The 23,017-nt window shown below is 36.8% G+C and overlaps 1 pseudogene; it reads right to left on the bottom strand.

The window, feature by feature from the left end:
* Positions 1 to 1,626: 1,626 nt before the first annotated feature.
* LOC149193254 (putative kinase-like protein TMKL1 pseudogene) lies at positions 1,627 to 8,722 on the bottom strand (annotated as a pseudogene).
* Between the last annotated feature and the right edge of the window lie 14,295 nt (positions 8,723 to 23,017).

Here is a 23,017-nt window from a genome sequence, read left to right on the forward strand (position 1 = left end):
TCAACGTTGTCATTCCCTACAAATTTTAAAGAATGGTCATTAGTCATATATTAATTAATTAATAATAGACAAATAAACCAACAAGGGGTTGGTCATTGTTCAGGGCAAGAAAATGTTAAGCCATCCACGAGGTTCCATTCTTATTGGGGAGTTGGTTCACTGGTTAGGGCAAAAAAATTCTAAGCCATCAACTAGGCTCCATTCTTATTGTGGCCTGCCCCATTAGTGCATGGTCTAAGTTTTAATATGGTGAGATTGAGTATAGGTACCAAGCAATATTCATAGAATAGATGTCCCAATCCCCTCAGATCTCACACCTTAGCCAAATAATTACCTCTTTGGAACCTTAGATAAATAGACACCCGTCATACCTGGAACCTTAGCCCAAGCTATGTCCATTCGTTCTTTGTAACAATAAAAGATAAAAATAGATTGAAAAAGAGAATTAAACATGCTTTGAAAACTAGAATAAATTGGTCGATATTTAATCATACAATAGAGTAAATCCATTGAAACAAGAGAAAAATTGGGAAGGTTTCAGCATACAATAATTTAAATTGTTGAGAAAATAATAATTTTCCAGCATCTTCCCTAGTATGCATCAGCTGAAATGGCCCCTAAAAGTAGTCTGAGATAGCACGTGCCTAGCCAATTGTTGACATTATTTGCAACATCCACATTCCTCTCGTGTAATTTTGTAATCAAATAACTCACCAAATTTATGTGAATACCGTAGTATGACAATTGCTCACAACAATCATTACATGCAATGCATATTAGATCATCCATAATGGGTATGTTGTCACAATATAGTGCGGCAATATTTTCCTGAATTTCCCCAAATTTCAACACAAACATGGCAAGGGTGAGGGAGAACCTAAAATAAATGGGAAAGCTCTCCAATTGCCTTTTTCCTCATATACATCCATCCATGGATGTCCACAGACCCATCCTGAGTATATTTCCCTTCCTAACCCTCCTGAAGCATACACATTTCAATAAATCAAGATAATCCCCACATGCAAGCTTCAGAAAAGGCTTAAAATCTAGTCTCTTCCTGTATAGACAATATGAGTGAGACTGTACAAACTATCATCAATGTTGGAAATATTTCAATATTAGTCTCTTGTTCAAAGCTTGAGGATCATCCACTGTTGTTATTTTGTACATTGCAATTTTACAAACTCTTCCTCAATCACAAGCACAACTGCATATGCTCAATATATTCAAATGATTCACACTCACATTCGAGGATATAATAAATTGTTGACACAAATGAATGGTCCATCATACCTTTGGCATTTCCATTTCCAAGAATGAAAAAATTGTCCCTTAGAGGGATTTTAAGGCCAGTCTATCCCAATCTTGGAATGAAATGCCTTGAAAAATAGTTGCTAGAGATGAATGTGTAAAGAATGCAATATCACTTAAGTTTTTTGGTAAAAAAATCAGTAATATTCATCATAAACACACTTCACTAGTTGTTGTGTATTTTATACTAACGAGACATGTCTCGGTGTATGGGTGTCACTCTCATACAAAGGGGATCAGTACAGGAACATCACAAGGTTCTAATAAAACATAATGCCATTGGAGATGATGATCAAATCCAAAATAGGTACATGCCTAATCTAGAGCAGGGGTCCTAGGCTTGTATAAAGGAGAATGCATTTTGGGTCTTAATTCCTCCAATTTTTTCACAACTTCCTTTATATATGGCCTCATAGTAGGTGAAGGTGAACAACAACCCATTGCAAGTTGAAGTGTATGAAGCAATCCATCATTTGTTGGGCTCCTAATTCCCCTGAAAATTTCGATGTTGAAAATATCCGTGGTGCATTATTAAAGCACTGCAGACTTCAAAATATTAGGCATGTCCACAATGTCATTTGAGGCATTCTTACCTGACCTATTGCCCATCAATATTTCCAAAAGAAAAATACCAAAGTTGTAGTTATCAGTCTTGGTATTAGCCGTCTTTATTTTCTGAACTTCTGGAGCCTTGTTGCCTTCTAGACTTATAGCTGCCATCATCTAAACGTCAACACTAGAACTCATCATCCCACCCAACCCAAAATCTGTGAGATGGGATACATATTATTCATCAACCAAAACATTCTTAAATTTAAGGTTTCCATCAATTATGGGTGTTTCAAGCCCTGTATGCAGAAGGGTGAGCTACCAAGCTGTTTACCTATGAGACCAACTCAGATGTTTCCTACCTGAACCATGAAGAAGATTGAACAAGATAACTTTGGGCATATAATCATGATCTGATATGATCATATATTAATTACTGATGTAGAGTTGATTAGCCATAGTGAATTGAATGAAAACCATAAGCACGGAAAATGAGGAAGATTGTAGAAGCATAACACTTTAGAAAAGTTGATAAACCATAAGAAAGATGCAAAAATGAAGTGAAAACAATGAAAACACTGATATACTAGACAACGATATTGATTACGGATTTCATCCCTAATGGACTACGTCTCCGGGTCTGCTTTCAAAATGGGAGACCGTTTTTATTAGGAATGAAGAAGAAGAAGTGGTTTACATAGTGATTTAGATAGATTGAACTTGCTCACAGGCAATTCTAATCTCTGTCAACAGAAAACTCTCTGAATCAGCTTTCCAACGCCACTTATGGTTCCTCAATCCGATTCTCGGTTCTCCCAATATCCTGAAAACAAAACAGCCTATCTTTCTCCAGAATCTGCACACAAAACTATTAAAACTCTCCTCCTTTCTCCAATGGACCATTCTGCCTTTTATAACCCTGTACATGCATAAAAAATTCTTGCCTGCAACTTAGGAATGAATCAGCTAGCTTTAAGGTTGAATCAGGTTGTTTAAGGCCACCTTAGGGCCACCTTAGGCTCATATTCATGGTGTTGGAATTAATTTTAGACAAAATAACACATGAAACCCAAAAATACTTTGTAATAAACCCAAAAACCACATGCAGTTTAGCTGACCGAGCGGAGGCTTGACACCTCATGTGAACAGTCGACTTTATTCGCGCTTTACGTGCCAGTGGTTCTGGTAACTACCCGATAACTATGAGGTGTTCACATGTCAACTATTATGATGGTAGTTCTGGTTTTCTCTGCGCGGTTCTAAAACCCTGATGATATTACAAACTGCTAGTCACATGCTTAAACAAACCTACTGCGGTCACAGTCGACCTTTCCCTAGGTGGTAAGCTCTGACAGTTTATGCCATGGATTGCTCACATGACAGCGCAGTCCCGCTGCGGTCAACCACGCGGTTAGGGACTACTGTGGGTTTAATTGCAATGTTTTACATTGTATTTCATTTAGAATAGGCCGAGGGTAATATACCATAGGTTTAATGTTATTTGAATGTATTTTGTTTGCAAAGGGGTTTTAGCACTAGGACTAGGGTGCGATAGGCAGATAAGACTTAGGTTTAATACATAGAATGTATTTTGATGTGGAACATGGGATTTGAGGGTAGAATTTTAGGTTAGGTGTTTGACATAGTATTAGAGTTTTGGTATAGGCTTTTATCATAGGATTTTGGCATTAGGACTAAGAAGTATGTCTTAGGATTTTTAGGGTCTAGAATTAAAAATCAGGAATTAGATCTTTGTCACAAGGCAACAATTATTCCATACATAACATCGACAAATGACATTATCAAAACTCTGCCATGACGACAAGCCATACACATCGTTGAAAACTCAGATGATGCATCTATGCCACTAACAACATTGATCATAACCAACACTTGTCGATCTGTCAAGGCTGAACTGAAGCGACGATGACACTGAACAACACACATAAACATTGATGACGACACTTCGAACCTCTATACAATTGGATTGATGGATCCTCCTGGATCATTCCTCTCCACTTGAAAGCTTTTGGACCACAAAATTTTGACTAATTAAATAGTCGATGAGGGTAGATCTCCCTCTCTTTCCACATTGACCTGACGATGTACCAACACATTCGATCAATCATCTGCATGCGATGACCTTGATGATGCTGACCATGATACATTTTGATTCGGTGTCCTATTTATTCTATCCGCAGTATGGCCAACTTGCGATGACGGGTAAACAACCTGTTATCAACATGGAAATTGGATTCTTTCCACGAAGAATCATAAGTTAGTGATTCAAAAACATCTTTGAAAACAGTGTTTGTAGAACTTTGTTCAATACATCTGATGGGTATCAACAATCTACTTTCTGGAATAACTGAAATATTCAAAGACTCCTTTGACTTTGACTTCACATCAATTACTTGACTTGATTTACTTTCCTATTGACTGATTGCTAAGTGAATTTGCTACCCATAACTCATCCAGCTGTGACGTAAAGACTGTTGCAACTTAGTTTGATTCTAAAAGTATCTAAGTAATTGTTGATTTACTTGAATCACTATGTCTATTAACTGATATTTCCATTGACTAACACTTCCAGTTAATGCATTAGTTTTCAAACGTCGATAAGGAAACTTTAGATCTACTTCTGAAAATGCCTTGTCATGAAAACTTATAGACTCCCTCTCCACTTGAAGAGAGGTTTCGTTACTTTTAAAAGCATGAAATGATGATGCAATATTAAAGAAATGCGACATTAACTTTCCCCAATAATAACCTGCACCCCTGAAACTGAAAATAAACATACCATCTGAAACAAGTCTCTGATTAGACTCACATGTACCATTCCCTGCAATACACTACTGATGATGATAACTTCTATAATTCAGTTGAATGAATGAATTGAGATTCATTTTGTCTTTAATAAGATGTTCGTAGGACATTAAATGTATCTCATGTTTCTTATCCTATTCATGAATAAGATTTCTTGGAAAAGAATTAACCACCTTAACCAATTGATCTATAAACTGAATCTCGCATCTTGAATAATCAACCTTATGTTGTTCCTTAATAACCATGAGTACATACTTACTTGAACTTATAAACTGCTTAGCTTGATTTGAAACAATTAAATCCAAGTTTTATTTGACTTTATGTGCCCTAACAATAAATTCAACCCCTTCTTTCTTTAGGTGATATTTATGTTCTCTTCTGTAAAAGACTGCATCTCTATCATAAAGATAAGGACTCCCTAAGACAACTCCACAAATGTCTACTGGGACCACATCTACTTCCACTTCATCAATGAACTTAGATGTAATTGCAAATTTTAACCAACATTGCTTTGTGACATGTATCTGAGTTGATTTATTAATCCAACCTAATGGATATGGTCTTGGATGATTATGTGTTTCCAATCCCAACTGATTAACTATATGCTCAGATATTAAATTTGCTTGTGATCCACTATCAAACATTGTGTCAATTTTTGTATTCTTAGTAGTTATCCTTATGTGGAAGAGTTCAACTCGTTTATCCTCATGTGGAGGATTTATGTTTGAAGAAGATACATTAGATTTCGAACTTGAACCAGTATCAAAAGTTTTACCTGATGTAACCATGGCGGTTATTTTCCATTCATCACCTGAATCTGAACCGAGGTCTTGCTAGATTGTTGCATTAGCCTTATTTTCATCCTTCGCCTTAAGGAACTTTTGGGCTTAAGTTCCAGATGAAGTTTCCAGCACTTCAATTCATCATGACTGCTCCTCTGGCAATGAGAACAGGTAGGTATTTCCTTCTGAATGACTACTGATTTCTTTCTCTTTGAACTGTTCCCCTTACTGTCTTTGGATTCTCTGTTTTCCATTTCTTTGGATGACTGAGATGACAACCTGAATGGTCTGTCACCTGATTCAATATGTATGGCTTGAACATAGACCTCGTCAAAATCATCAGGATTAAACATTAATAAAGTATGCTGAAAATATGAATGTAAACTGTCGACGTATTTTAACAAAGTTTCTCGTGAATCGAATGAAATACCAAGCGCCAATGCTTTCTTCCTGAACTCCTTAGTAAACTCCTGAACACTTTGCCCTTTACCTTGTGTCAGATGCTGCCAATCAATAACAGCGTGCTGCATATATCCTAAAGGATAGAACTATTTCCTAAGAGCTTTCAAAAACTTATACCATGAAGAGATAACTTTTCCTTTATGCTTAACATCTAACTGAGTTTTTCTTTCACACCAGATTAAATTTGTTCCCCCCATTCTAAGTGTAGCTAACTGAATTTTATTTTCATCTTTAGAAATGTTCTGAATATGAAAATACACTTCTAACTGCTTTATCCAGTTATCTAACTTTTCAGGATTCATTTCACCATCACAAACAAGTAACTCAAATTTAACATCAAGTTTCAAAAGAGATGACTTCTTAGGTTTCTTATCCGTCTCAGATGCTGCACTGGAAGAAGAAGAAGAAGAAGAAGAGGATGATGGAGATGATGGAGGTGAAGGAGGTTTATCATTCTTTCCTTTACCTTTGTCCTTCTTCGATGCCTTCGAAGAGGATGCTGCATCTCTCACCTTCTTGTCTTCGTACAATTCTCCCAACATCTGCTGCATAGTTAAGAATGCCTGTTGAAACTGTTCCTCACTCATCTTAGTCTCAGTGTTTTCATCTGCATCAGATCCTGACATGGTTTCTTTCTAAACAACTCGTCGCATTTCAATCTCTAGATCGATCTGCTTAAGGATTCCTTCTCCTCGTTGCGACTCAGACCTAGTTAACATTCAAAGGCAACTCTACAATTGAAAACCTACTCTAATACCAAATTATATGATCTGATATGATCATATATTAATTACTGATGTAGAGTTGATTAGCCATAGTGAATTGAATGAAAACCAAAGCACAGAAAGCGAGGAAGATTACTGAAGCAGAACACTTTACGACAGTTGATAAACCATAATAAAGATGCAAAACTGAAGTGAAAATAGTGAAAACACAGATATACCAGACAACGATATTGATTACGGAGTTTGTCCCTGATGGACTATGTCTCTGGGTCCGCTTTCAAGATGGGCGACCATTTTTGTTAGGAATGAAGAAGAAGAAGTGGTTTACACAGTGATTTAGCCAGACTAAACTTGCTCATAGGAAATTTTGACCTTTGTCAACAGAAAACTCTCTGAATTAGCTTTCCAATGCCACTTACGGTTCCTCAATCTGATTCCCATTTCTCCCGATATCCTGAAAACAAAACAGCCTATCTTTCTCCAGAACCTGCACACAAAACTATAAAAACTATCCTCTTTTCTCCAATGGACCATTATGCCTTTTATAACACTGTACATGCATAAAAACTTCTTTTCTGCAACTTAGGAATGAATTAGCTGGCTTTGAGGTCGAATCAGATTGTTTAAGGCCACCTTAGGCTCATAGTCATGGTGTTGGAATTAATTTTTAAACAAAATAACACATAAAACCCAAAAATACTTTGTAATAAACCCGAAAACCGCATGCAGTTTAGCTGACCGAGCAGAGGCTTGACACCTCATGTGAACAGTCGACTTTATTTACGGTTTACGTGCCGGAGGTTCTGGTAACTGCCCGATAACTGCGTGGTGTTCACATGTCAACTGTTATGGTGGCGGTTCCAGTTTTCTCCGCGCTATTCTGAAACCGTGATGGTATTACAAACTGTTGGTCACATGTTTAAACAAACCTGCTGCGGTCACAGTCAACCTTTCCCCACGTGGTAAGCTCCGACAATTTATGCCATGGATATCTCACATGACAGCGCGGTCCTGCTGTGGTCAACCACGCGGTTAGGGACTGTTGTGGGTTTAAATGAAATGTTGTAATTGTATTTAATTTAGAATAGGCCGAGGGTAATAGACCATAGGTTTAATGTTATTTGAATGTATTTTGCCTGCAAAGGGGTTTTAGCACTAGGACTAGGGTGTGATAGGTAGATAGGACTTAGGTTTAATACATGGAATGTATTTTGATGTGGAACATGGGATTTGAGGGTAGAATTTTAGGTTAGGTGTTTGACATAGTATTAGAGTTTTGGAATAGGCTTTTAGCATAGGATTTTGGCATTAGGAGTAAGAAGTAGGTCTTAGGATTTTTAGGGTCTAGAATTAAAAATCCAGAATTACATCTTTGTCACAAGGCGACAATTATTCCATACATAACATCGACAAATGACATTATCAAAACTCTACCATGATGAAAACCCAAACACATCATTGACAACTCAGACGATGCGTCTATGCCATTGACAACACTGATCATAACCAACACTTGTCGATCTGTCGAGGCTGAACTGAACTGACGATGACACTGAACAACACCCATAAACACTGATGACGACACTTCGAACCTCTGTACAATTGGATCGATGGATCCTCCTAAATCAAATCATTGGCCAACAACTTTTCTCCTCTTTCATAAAATTCCCTGACGGCCTAAATTATTATGTGAATGTTCAAGACGCCCCAAATTAGTAACTATTGGGAAGAATAATTCCTTTCTCCTAACAGTGCCTTCTTTAAGAAACTTAAGCACAATAGTACCTCCTTGAACCAGATTTTCCTTATACACAGTACCATATCTTGTTTTCCCCAATACTTGTCTAGTTTCATTCAAAACATCTTAGACAGTGAGATGCTCCCCACCTTCAAATAAGACCAACCTACCCTCCCCTATTTCTTCTTCCTCAAACTCATTCGTAAACTCCCCCCTTATCTTCCTATCATGAGAGCTAAAAATGAAATCAAAACAGACAACGCAACAACCAAAGAAGCCATCAGACCAATCACAATTCCAACCACCGCATCAGGGCTCTCCTCTATCATGACCCTAGTAAAAATATACCCATCATTCAAACAAAATCTCAATTTGATATGTCTATCTCATTGTAATTCTTAGAGGGTGATATTGATGATGAGAATCCCAATATAGGAAATTATTTTGATGATATGTAGTTATTTATTGTAGCATGCCTTTCTTTTGATGCTATAGGCCATCTAGAGCATCTTTGTTAATGTATTTTTGGTTTGGAGATGTATTGCACTAAGTGCTATTTTGGTTATATGCACTCTTGCTATATAAATGAGAACCTTTTCATATTTGTGTATAAATGGTTTGGATTCATGTGGATGCACATGACTGTATATCTTTTTTCTTTAAAATTTGAATTATTATATATATATTTTTGGTCGACAAATTTTTTGGTCTAGTTTTTTCCCTTCCTGGTTCAAAGGGTCAGTCTGTTTGTTTACTGGTTTGATTCTGATAACATTGAGCAACATTGAAGAACAATGATTCAAAGTCATATTAGAGGCTAAATCTTTTTTGGAAATGATATTGGGTTTTTTATGGGGGATATTTGGCATATAAGGGAGGCAACTACAACCCTTTTTCAAGCTTAAAAGAGCACATTGTCCATTCTTCTTATTCCCAAGTACGTAAAAAGTCAAATGACAAGTTTGTTCCTATTTTTTCTGTCTTTAAAATATGGATCTGATGTTCATCCTTATTTTTTTCTCTCCTTCAAATGCATATTTCAAATCTATCTTTGTATTTTTTCACTCAACCTTCCATAGTTCGTAGTTATACTATTTTGAAACTTGAAATTTGAAGTTTAAAGTAGGTTTTCAATGTTTCAAATTTTGATATTTCTTTCCATTTACCATGGTCCCAAGAGTGAAAGACCCTACATGGATCCATTCTGATGTTTTTGATGGTGAGATGTACTGCAAATTTTGCGAGAAACATAAGAATTCAAAGGTTGAAGCAACAGTTGGTTGGTATAAGAGGCCAAGTTGCCCCATGTAAGGAACCATTACAGGATATTGGACACATAATAATGGAGATGAAAAGTCAGTTTGAAAAAATTGAAGAAGAAAATGCTAGGCAAAATGAAATAAATAACGAAATTGAGGAGAAGAGGCAACCTGTTGCAATGGGAGCAAATGTTGGTTTTGATTTTGAGGTTGAAGACTCTTCCTCTATCCCCTATACAAATGTATTGGACACCTTCCATTATGTTCCTTCCCCTGCTAGTGATGATAAGTAGCCTAAAGAAGAACATTCAAAACTATGTCCCACCAACCACTAACTCTGCTAGTGGGTCCCAACTATGTCAAACTAATTCCACCTTATATACCCATTAGAAGAATAAATACAAAGATGCTACTTGTGAATACATAGCAAGGTGCTAGTATGATGTAGATATCCCCTTCAATGCTTCATGCTCTCCTTATTACCGACCTATGTGGGATTTTGTTATTGCTACAAGAAAGACTTTAAAGGCCCTGGTTTGCATGACTTGAGAGGATTTATTTTGCAAAATATATTTCATACATAGAGGAACAATTGAAGGATTTTAGAGCTTCATTTTTCCAAGTACCATATCTCAGATGGATGAGCTGATTGAAATAATTGTACAATTATAAATTTGTGGAAATTGGTGAGCCTCTTGTTAAGGTGTTAAAGTTGGTGGATGGGATACATCTATGAGGCTATGGATCGAGAAAAAGCGAAAATAAGTAAAACATATAAAGGCAAAGTATCTAAGTATGGGCCTATCTAGGACATCATTGACAACAAAGGTAAAATTCAATTCTATCGCCCTATACACACAACTGAGTTTCTCTTGAACCCAAGAAATCATTACAGAGCTCACTTAAGGGGAGATCAAACTATGGAGGTAAAAGATGGATTACACAAGTGTTTGGGGTGCATGGTCCCTAATGAGACAAAATAATTGGAAGTACATCGATGGATCAATAATCTCAGTACAACGAGTTGGGCACCTTTGGAAAAAACCTAGAAAGGATTACAAAATATGTGGACTAACCATGTAACCAATTCCAAAGTATTTTTAGGTTCAGTTGTTTAAAATTTATACACTTGAAATTTTAGCCACAGTCACAATCTAATTTGTTGAAATAACTTTTTCTTTGAAATACTTTGGTGGGATTCAGTTTGTAGCTAGTGTCCTGAATTGAAAAAGCTTGAAGTTAGAGTCCTAAGACAAACTTGTGATGCTTCTAGCTATGAGCACAATTGGGTTTTCTTTGAGTGGGTTCACAAGAAAAGGAAAAACCATTTGGAACAAAATAGGGTAAATGATCTCACCTTCATGCAATACAACATTTGACTAAGACAACTAATTGCTAAACAAAATACATGATAAAAATCCCATTATGTTGTATGATATTGATCCAACCTCAAAATGGATGAAGGAGTCTCACCTAGTAGAGTTTGATATTGATTTTCATATTGATCACTTGGGGTTGGGGGGAACTGGTTTGGATCTATATCCACTAGTATAGGAGTAGACATAGCACTGAGCGTGTTACATGCAAGCACAAGCTAGCTGAGCTTGTGCTTCTACTAGTATTACTATAATTAATGCAATTGTAGATGCCCTTGAGGAGTCTAAATACTTTGAGGTAGAGAATGATTTTGTAGCTCCTCTTGAGGATTCCATTCCCAACAATGGTGATGAGTTTGATGGTTGATCATGTTGATTAACGATATGTACTATGTAATAATGTATTATGTAGTAGGCCAGACTCCAGTAATCTGTTGTGTATTTTTTGGAGTTTTTGGCCACTTGGAGAGGCAAAGCCTCATTGATTATGTATTTTCTTGTTGATATGTATTTCACTTGTTACCATTTTGATATATTCACCCCGACATGGTATATACATGAGTATACTTTGCATTTTTTGTCTCTAATGGTTTGAAAACTTTGAAAAATATGTTTTCATTAAAAATTACATTTTTGTGTATTATTTAGCAAAAAAATAATTGAAAACATACCCACCCTAGTCAATCTGGGTCCAAGTCCAAGTCCAAATTAACAGTTGATTGTTCCAAGGCTAAGTCTGAGTTTTAAAACATTGATGCATAAACAAATAATATGCATACTCTTTGAGCCATGAAACCTAAGATAACACATTGTCGTCTCAATCAATAAAAGATTCCAACTGCGAGGTTATGGGTTCAATTGCATGGAGTTGGAAGAATTTATAAAAGAATATAGTTCTAAGTTCCATCAAAGGATGTATTGAATAATGTCAAAATTCAAATGCATGCATAAATATCCTTCAAAAGATTGGGTATAGTGAATTTAATTCTATAAGCCTCTTGGAAAAATAACAATACAATCCATGCATCTCATTTAACTAGCAATAAGGTGTCCTATATATGATTATCTATAGTAAAACATAAACAAGAAATAGCCTGTCTCAAACAATATCCTAGGTTTTTGATACATTAACATGTGTTATGTATTCTTTAGACAATTTTATAAGGAAAATAAAAATTCATTGCAAAATGAAGTTTAATAAATCTAGAAATAAATGACATCAAATTATAAATATCTACAACAAAACACAACAAAACAAGAATAAACAGAGGTAGTTTTACATCACCCTATCTGATCTATAGAATCTATATCCAGACCTGTAGATAGCACCCATGAAGCTCCACAAAAGAAGTTCCTCCCTCCTACAATAATTGCAACCTGAGAAGGAATAATTAATAACAAAGATAGATTCCCTCCTCGACTATAGCCTTGTTTGTAGAATCTGGAGAAAATGATTTTTTTTTGTAAATGTTAAAAATTAAAATACCTCTACACCAAGGCAATTAACTGCTGCAATTTCTCTGGCTATTGATGATGTCACTTGTGCAAAAAGAATATGAAATTTTAATTGTTAAACAATCTCCATGAACACCAATCCCCTTAATATTTAAGTAGGGAATAGGGTAATATTATGGTAATATTATTCACTGATATAGTTGTACGACAATAGTATCTACATTCCATTCAACCATCTAGTAAGTGATTTTAAGAAGCAACCATGAAACAATGATATACCTTTGGGTCGACATTTTGTGAATTCCCTACTAAAGCAGTACCACTTATTTTCAAAAGAACTTTATGCCATCTTGGGGTTTGTTGTAACTAAATGAAGTATTACTAACAAAGGTATATTCCCTCCTCAAGGATCCACTACATATTCGTTTATAGAATCCGGGGAAAATGAAAAATCTATGTAATTTTTAAAAATTAAAATACCTCTACACCAAGGCAATTAACTGTTGCAATTTATTTCGATATTGATGATGTCACATGTGCAAATTACTAGTAAAGACTAGACTGAAAAAGTGGGGCAACACGCCAGATTCCAAGATACATTGATCAAAAAATTTTACAAGGATAAAACATGGATAATTATCCCAAGTCAAGTTTAAAGGGGAGAACACTAGTTAACCTTGACATGTTAAATGAATCATTATGTTAATGTCAACATTGGTGGATTCCATGCCATGGTTTTGTTCCCATGGGTTTTGATGTAGTGAAGCCTTTAAAGAGGGGAATGTTAGGTTAACCTTAAATTGGTAAATGAGTGATTTTGTTAAGGTCAACAGTGGTGGATTTCGAGCCATGGTTTTGGTAGCCCCTAGATTTTGATGTAATTAAGCCTTTAAAAAGGCTTGGGATACTCCATTGTAATGGGCTTGGAGACTTGTTTAGCCTTTCTCAAGGGTACAATGATAACTTTGGTTGGTTTTCCCTATAAGGGTTTCCCAAGGTAAATTTCCCATCAATGTGTGCATGATTTATGTGTTTTTGTTGCTGTTATCATTAGTGTGTTATCAATAGTGTCTGAGCTCTCAACTTCAAGCGTGATTGTTTTTCCGGTCAGAGTTTTGACAAAGATCTGCATCCCTCCTCTAGTTACTGGCTTGTAATGTTTACCAACACCTGCGGGTTTTGGTGTAACGGCAAACCTCCACATGGTATCAGAGCTTTCGACTTCCAGAGTGATAGTCTTGCCAGTGAGGGTTTTGACAAAGATCTGCATTCCTCCTCTTAGACGGAGAACAAGGTGAAGAGTCGATTCCTTCTGGATGTTGTAATCTGCGAGAGTGCGTCCGTCCTCGAGCTGTTTTCCAGCAAAGATCAGCCTCTGCTGGTCGGGTGGAATCCCTTCCTTGTCTTGAATTTTAGCCTTAACGTTATCAATAGTGTCTGAGCTCTCAACTTCAAGCGTGATTGTTTTTCCGGTCAGAGTTTTGACAAAGAATTTCCTGAAGTGGCCGCGTTGGCTCAGGCCGTGGACTGTTTCCCTCTTTGAGGGTTTTAACCACGTCAAAAATACTGGTGTATTGATCTGTGATCTGGTTGTGAGCGGTGTCCTTTTGGTGTTCTTTCTGAGGAACTTACCCTGTAAATTCCTACATGGTATCAGAGCTTGGACCCAGGTTCGATTCCCCCAAGTTGCGTTTGAGGGGGGGTGTTGGAAGAATCACCGCACCTCTATAGAATCCGTAATTTCCACCCTGGGGATCCTAGTTACTGGCTTGTAATGTTTACCAACACCTGCGGGTTTTGGTGTAACGGCAAACCTCCACATGGTATCAGAGCTATTTGAGGGCCGCGTCCGTTGGTGATCCAAATCTGAAGCCGGTAGAACTGCATCTGACTGTTGTTTCCTAGATCTGCTATTTTTGACTGCTTTCGGGCCGAGAGGACTGCTCTGTTGTGTTCGGAGCATCTGTTCCAGTGAGGAACCCCTTTCGTTTCACGTGAAAAGGTTTCCGGTAGCCCTAGCTGCATCATTTTTAAGATCTGGAGGTATACAGTGTTTATTTGCAGTTTACTGTTATTTTCTCTCTGCTTATTTCGGTTTCGGTTTATTTAGCTTTTTTTCTAACCAGATCTATACCTTTCATTTCTGCGTATGCTCTTTTCCCTGTGACTCTGTGCGATCTGGGCAAATCAGAAACAGAAAGGAAAGATTTTTCTCATGCGTATGCTCTTTTCCCTGCACCTTAGTGTGATCTCGGAAAATCAGAAACATTGAGAAAAATATTTAGTTTTTCGGCCAAAGCTAACTTTGAGCCGCAAGGTTCATTTTTGAAAATATTTAGTTTTTCGGCTAAAGCTAACTTCGAGCCATAAGGTTCGTTTTCTTTGCATGTCTGTGTTGGGTTTTGTGTTTTGTGTTTTGTAGGGAAAAAGAGCTTTCTCAAGGCAAGCACGCAACCCAAAGCACCCCCCCCTCTCTCTCTCTCTCTCTCTCTCTCTCAAATTTTTTGTATAGATCAATTGGTTCAAAGCTATTTTAAGAGAGTAGAGGTCTTGGGTTGAAGTCTCCATTTTGTGGGGGCGGACTTTTTCATTTCCGCACATTCCCGCACTTCGTCGGCAACTTCAACAACTTTTTTTCAAAAAGCCATAACTTCTTCATCCGGAAGCCTTTTTCAGAGCTGTTTTTTTTAAACCAGCCTAATTTTTCGAGATCTATCCATTGGAACACTTACTTTCAGCATCTTCAGCTTTAGTTTCTGTTGAAATGGAAAGTCAATACCAAGTTACCCTTGACAGCACCAACTACTTCCAATGGTTGTCCTACATGGAGGATTTACTTAGAAGTAAAGGTCTCTACCGAATAGCCACAGGCCAAGAAAAGAAACCGAAAGATGAAGACAAGGCTGCTAAATGGGAAAATAGACAAGATCAAGCACGTGGTTTGATAGGGATGTCTATTTCTCCTGATCTTAGATTCCATATTGCAGAACTTGATACTCCTCATGAAGCAATGGAACAAATCAATAAAGTTTTTGGGATTAAAAATGAAATTAGAGCCCATCAACTTGAAAATGAGTTGCTTACATTGGACCCTAATAATTTTTCTTGCATTGAAGATTTCTTGTCTAAGTTCAAGACCCTTAGATATCTTTTGGAAGGTGTTAAGGTTAAGAAAGAAGATAGTAACCTTATTTATTCCATCCTTACTAAGTTGGGACCAGCCTACTCTGTATTTGTTTCCACCTTCCATTCTACAAGGGAAGCCTTCATTTCTCAAGGAAAAGACTATAAGCCTCCTTCCTTTGACTCTTTTTGTGATTCTTTAATAAGAGAACAAGAAAAACTCTTACACCTTGGTCTTCTTAATCTTGGAAACTCTTCCAAGAAAGCGTTAGCCGCCCAGCAGCAACCAAATTCAAAGAATCCTAAGAAGTCATATCCTAAAAAGAATGGTCCTAAACCAAACAAGGGTCCTAAGCAATTTCAGCCCCAAAATGAAAAATCATTTCAGCAAAATGATAAGACCAATAAAAACAAATGGAAGAAGACTGATAGACATTGCAATTTTTGTAATCGAGATGGCCACTTAGAATCAAAATGCTTTAAAAAGATGGAAGCCTTGGAAGCAGCAATGAAGAAGCATAACATTCATTTGGGACAATCTTCAACTTCAACTTCATCTTCAGGAATGGCACTTTCTGCATGTCATTGTCAATCATCTCGGTCTGGTTATGCATTGAATGTATCTTCTTCTTCTCATTCTCATGAGTGGCTCATTGATTCTGGAGCTTCTTATCACATGGCCAAAAACAAAGCCATGTTTTCTTCTTTAAATGATTGTAACACCAAAAATATATATGTTGGTGATGACAGATCTCTTAATGTTGTAGGGACTGGAACTGTTCATCTAGACAATGGTCAGTTTAATGATGTATTATGTGTTCCAACCTTATCCTGCAACCTTCTATCTGTATATCAGATAACTCATTCAGGTGAAGGTAAAATCGTTGAATTTTCACCTCATGATGTTGTAATCAAGGACTTAAAAGATCCTAAACAGATTTTGGCTACTGGCATTGCTGATGATTCTACAAGTTTGTATAAGTTTCACAACTTTGGGTCATCAAATCTTCCCTCAGTATTTGTTGCTCATAACGATGAAGTGAGCAAACTTTGGCATGAGCGATTTGGCCACTTAAACTATCGCTCCCTTCAGCATCTATGTAAAGAAAATATGGTGACAGGTCTTCCTATGGTATCTTGCAGAGATGGTGTTTGTTCCGGATGTGTACTCGGAAAACGTCATCGGGACAGTTTTGAAAAACGTGCCTCTTGGCACGCCTCAGCCCCTTTACAGCTTGTGCATAGTGATTTATGTGGTCCACTTCCAGTTGTGTCATTCTCTGGTTGCAAGTATTTCTTAACTTTCATTGATGATTTCTCCAGACGCACTTGGGTATACTTCTTAAAACTCAAGAGTGAAGTATTTAACACTTTTTTGGCCTTCAAGGCCTTTGTTGAAAAACAATCTGGACATCAAATTCTTAAGTTAAGATCTGATAATGGCAGAGAATATGTTAAAAACACATTCATCAACTATTGCACTGAGAATGGAATTCAAATGCAACATACTGTTCCATATACTCCACAACAAAATGGTGTAGCTGAAAGGAAGAATCGCACCTTAAAGGAAATGGCTAATTGTATGCTACAATATAAAGGACTTGGTCTTAGTTTTTGGGCAGAAGCAATTAACTGTGCAAATTACATAATAAATCGCACTCCTACTAAGGCTTTAAAGAATATCACTCCAGAAGAAGCATGGAGCTCAATCAAACCAGATGTAAGTCACTTTCGTGTTTTTGGAAGTGAAGCGTGGGCCCATATTCCAGATGAAAAGCATAAAGCTTTAGAACCTAATAGTGAAAAATGTACTTTTGTTGGATACTCTGAAGATGTAAAAGGCTATAGACTTATTCCATTTAAGTCCAAAAATGTTATCATTAGAAGAGATGTAAAATTTGATGAAAATATATCGGCCTGCGAGCCTAGTCCGGCAGATGTGCCACCTCTCCCTATCTCTTCTACCTTTGAAAACATTTCTTCTTCAGATGATGAAAGTGAGGATGACAATCCTCCCCCACCATCTCAGGATCCTCCTTCAGCTCCTGAGCTTCCAAAATGGGTTCGTGCTACTCGAGATGTAGCAGGTGATCTTGCCGGTGATCCTACAGATCAGCGACGCACACGTTCTCAGTTCGAGAGAGCCTCTTCTTTACTAGCTCAAGCTCCAGTAAATTATGATCCTGACACCTTTGCAGAAGCTTCAGGCCATCTAGATTGGGAAGCAGCTATGAATGAAGAATATCATTCATTATTGGCAAATGATACATGGGATCTTGTTCCTTTACCAAAGGGACGGAAACTTGTAAGATGCAAATGGGTTTACAGAACCAAGTATGGACCAGATGGGAAATTTGATAAACATAAAGCTCGTCTTGTTGCTAAGGGCTTTTCACAGGTTGAAGGCATTGACTACACTGAAACCTTCTCCCCTGTTGCCAAAATGAACTCTATCTGCCTTGTTCTTTCCCTTGCTGCCTCTTTCAAATGGGAAGTCCATTAGATGGATGTTAAATCTGCCTTCTTGCATGGGGACTTGCATGAAGAAATCTATATGGAACAACCCATTGGCTTCATACAAACAGACTCCAGCCTTGTTTGTCGACTTAAGAAATCCCTTTATGGTCTCAAGCAAGCTCCTCGGGCTTGGTATGCCAAAATGGATAGCTTTCTTTTAGAATCTGGCTTTTCTAGGTGTCATTCTGACAATACTGTCTACACCAAGAAAGTGGGAAACTCTCTTATCACCCTTGTTCTTTATGTTGATGATCTTATCCTTACTGGTAGTGGTCCCAACCTTATAAACAATGTGAAGTCTAGCCTTAAAAGGAAATTTGAAATGACAGACTTAGGACACTTACACTATTTTCTCGGTCTTCAAGTCTTGCAAACCAAGGAGGGTATTTCCCTTTCCCAGTCCAAGTATGCTTGTGATATTCTACGTCATTTTCACATGGAAGACTGTAAGCCAGCCCCTTCTCCTTTTCAGTCTGGAGTCAAACTCTCAGTCACTTGTACTTCTCCTGAAGTTGATGCTACCTTATACCGTCAACTTGTAGGAAAACTTTTGTATCTAACCCATACTCGTCCTGACCTTTCCTTTGTTGTTGGCCTTGTTGCTCGGTTCATGCAAAACCCCCGTGAAAGTCATTGGAAAGCAGCCAAAAGAATAATTCGTTATGTTTGAGGTACAGTTCAGTTTGGGATTCATTACAGTGCCAAAGCATCTCCTCTATTGGTTGGTTTCACTGATTCCGATTGGGCTAGTGACCCTGATGATCAGAAGTCTACTGCCGGTTATGTGTTCACTCTTGGTTCAGGACCTATTACATGGGCTTGCAAGAAACAGGGTGCCATTTCTCTTTCATCAGCAGAAGCAGAGTATCGTGGTGCCGTAGAAGCTAGTAAGGAAGCCTTGTGGCTTCGTCAGATCTTGTCAGAGTTTGGCTTTGAGCAGCAGCATCCGACTACACTTTGGTGTGATAATCAAAGTGCCATTCAGCTATGCAAAGATCCAGTCCAACATTAGCGCAACAAACACATTGAACTGCACATGCACTTCATCAGAAAGCTCATTCACGACCATGTTCTTGAAGTGCAATATTGTTCAACAGATGATCAAGTTGCAGACATCTTCACAAAGGCTCTCACAGAGGTGAAGTTCACTAAACTTCGATTTATGGTTGGAGTTCTGGAAGTTGTCACTAAGGGGGGATAGGCTCTAGTGCCTCCTTCCTTCTCATATTGTGTCATATTTGTAAATCCTTCAATCCTATCCCAAGTTGTTCTTAAGGGGGGATGTTAGGATATTCCGACACATAGGAAATAGTTAAGTTCAACTTGGTCTAGTGTAGAGTTAGGTATAGAGTTAGGTAAAGTGTGTTTCTTTACCGTTGTACATTTTGTAACTTACAATCTGACGGTCACGATATGTAGTGATCCGACGATTCATTCTCTCCTCGGTATTACCGACACTTGATCCGTGGCTTGACACCCGATTGGTCCATGAATTCTATTTAAAGCGCATGGAGGGTCATTTGTAGGGTAATCCGTGCATGAGAGAAGCTTATGTAAATTTTTATTCTTTGATTAATAAATTGCCTGAAGTGGCCGTGTTGGCTCAGGCCGTGGACTGTTTCCCTCTTTGAGGGTTTTAACCACGTCAAAAATACTGGTGTATTGATCTATGATCTGGTTGTGAGCGGTGTCCTTTTGGTGTTCTTTCTGAGGAACTTACCCTGTAAATTCCTACAGTTGCTGGTTAATTATTTCTCTCGTAAGATTTTATTATTCCTAAAAACACAAAGACTACCACTCATAGTGAATAAAATATAAGTTAAAGTTGCCATCCCTTGTCTAGAAATACATTTTTTGGAGTTACATACATTTTTCTAATATCCATCAATATTTTATTTCAAAGATTTTAAAAAATATTTTAGTGTTATTCTCCTCTGTTTTAAGTAAGACAAATTTCATTCAGAAAATTCGATTTCAATTTTTTAATATTACAAAACATATAAATGTCTATGTTCTGACCTGAATATATTTCTTGCTATTAAAAAAACATGTAACCATATAAAAATCATCCAAATCGACTGAAACCTAAGTAATCCAACAATTTTAGCAAATTAGATTTCATTTGAGACAACAAATTTTGTCACCACTTACCAGCTATTCTCCAGCAAGTAACATACTACTTATAAAATGGAAACATAGAAAAAATTGAAAAAACATTAACCTGATAAAGTTAAAGTAGTACAAACAAGATAGTAATGGTTGAAATAAAAAATAATTAAATTTATGATACCTAAATTATGAGAGGATTCGAACCTTGTTCTTCTCAATTCTAATGGATTATAAATTCAACTTATTGCATTATCAAATAAACATAATTATATTTAACTATATAATGTTACTTCATTCTCCTTCCTCAGGCATAAGAAACTATACAACCTAGTACCTGCTACTAAAAATTGTATCTGCTACGAGATTATTTTCAAGAAACCTATGTTCAAACACCTTCACATGGGCTGAAATGCACAAGAAATTTACCTCTACTCTTAACAGAAATGTCCGACAGAGCATAGAAATAAGCATGGATAAGCCTAACATATTTTAATGGTAGTTTATCTAACTTACATTACTAACCAACAATGACTCAAAACCCTATAATTTTGTTCACAACTTTCATCTATCAGTACTTAGGAATGGAAAAATTCCTCAATTGATCAATCAATTAGATATAATACATAAGATCATTATTAACCCTCTCGAACAAAAATTGATCTTTAAAGACCAATATTTCCAAAGAGGCCATCCTGATTAACCCTTGTCTACGAAAGAATCTTTCTTTTGAGGTCAATGCTTCAAAGCATGAGACTTTAACTAAGGATTGATGGGATTTTAATGGACAACATAAATGTTTCAAACAAAATAGGTAGAGATGCAATCCATACCTCTTACAATCGAATGGTGTCTAGGGTGTTGAAGATCCTTATAAGAGTCCCCTTTGTACTAGCAGTCGCAACCAGGATGCCATCAAGGGTGAGTGCAAGAAGTCAATGTGAGAGTCATGGGAAGTTATGAATTTTGTCCTCTTGAGGCCATAGTGCTCAACTCTCATATGCCCATGGTGCAAGCCTAGGAAGGCCAACACGAAGCTATTTGGAGCATGAGAAAAAACATACAAACCCCTAGGGTTTTCCATCATCTCAATCTGATGCAACAGCTTCAAATCTACCACAAGCATAAACTGCTGCTAAAGGTATTTTTTGTAATAGTGTTTTCATTATTAACCCATTACAAATAATTTAACCAATATAAATTTTAAATCAAATTGACATTGACAAGATTGAAAATAAGGGAATTTCAAATTTAGAATGGTACAAGTTTTAGAGATATATCAAGACAAAGGTAAACAATCAATATAATCTACAAATTAGGATTTTGAAAGTTAAATAACTTAGGATTAGCATAATATTGTTTAATATGTAAAATATAGTTGTACTCTATATCTCCTATATAATATGGAAACTAAGTAAAAAGCCTCACCTAATGAACCAATCATAACATAAGTGTAAGCACCAATGCCTGGAGGTGACCTATAATGGATTGATTGATATTGAAAAACTAAGAGAATAAGGTGTCATGTAGTAAGCACGTCCACAAAGAGCGAAAAATAGGATTTGAATCAAAATGAAATAATTAAGCAGTGGTGGATGAATAGAATGAAGGGGATTTGTCACAATAATATGGTATTGTGAAGATGGAAACATGGAGGCACAAGTAAAAGAGTTCAAAAATTTTCAAAGTTGTCTAGAGGATACCAAACATTTGTTCAAATAAGGGGATTTAGTAATTGGAAAGAGCCTGGAGAGAAGAATAGGTCGTGAGAACATGTCTAGAAATTTTTAAGAGAAAAGAGAAGTTATGGCACAAGGAGGTGAGCATGTTCAGTTAGATGGATCATGATTGTCCAAAAGGAAGCTTCAATTTGTAAGGTATTGATTAGCCTATGGAGAGAGATATCATCACAAAAGAAGAAGAGGAAGAAATAATTGGTAATGTGTTCTAACTGTTTGAGCCAGATGAAGGTCAAGTAGTAGACATTCTATAGCCTGAGACAAGCTGATCTAGTCTAAACCAACCCCCCTATGAATTATAAAAGTATAGAGGTAGTCCCAAATGTTTCTTCTACATTTTACTTGAAAGCACCTTTTCTTAGTATTTGGGGTATAGTAGTAGTGAAAAAAAAATGAAGGTGGGAATACAAGTATAAGTACCATATGTTATGTTTTAATTTTAGTTCAAGTGGGGGAGTAGGCTTGATTATTCAAATAGTTCCATAAGATTTTATATCGGTGAATAATCCAACCAACAATATGGTTATAATTGTTCCAAGATCTTTATAAAGGGTGATGGTGATGAAAAACCATGTTAATTTTTATGTGGATTCATCTATAGGGTGAAAAGGATTTTAGTGCTAGTTTCTAAGTCAATAAAGTTCCTAACCACATTGTGGGGGAAGCTTCACTGGTGGTGCATGAAGTTCATATAGATTTATCCCTGCAGTGTGGCTAAGGCCTTGAATGAATTAAAGCTGGGATTTCTAGATAAGTTCTAGAGGCTAGACATTGAATGACAAATTTTGACTAAGCTGAAGCATATTAAGAAAATGATTGGAGAAGGTTCTCAGGAGTATGATGAAAAATTACAAAGCTCGATCAACAAACTTTCCTATACTATCCATGAAACTCAACAACAAGAATGATCCATTCAAATGTTGTTTCTATTTAATAGTGTACCATTAATGCAATAGTCTTGGGTTACATAGAGAGATGCCTTATATTAGGTCACGGAGATATAATCTTGTAGGGTGAACATCCATTTTACTAAAAAATTTCATGCTTGG

This window comes from Pinus tabuliformis, chromosome 2_2 (genome assembly GCF_031772625.1).
Source record: "Pinus tabuliformis cultivar Carrire ecotype Pingquan chromosome 2_2, CPIR1, whole genome shotgun sequence".
NCBI lineage: Eukaryota > Viridiplantae > Streptophyta > Pinopsida > Pinales > Pinaceae > Pinus > Pinus tabuliformis.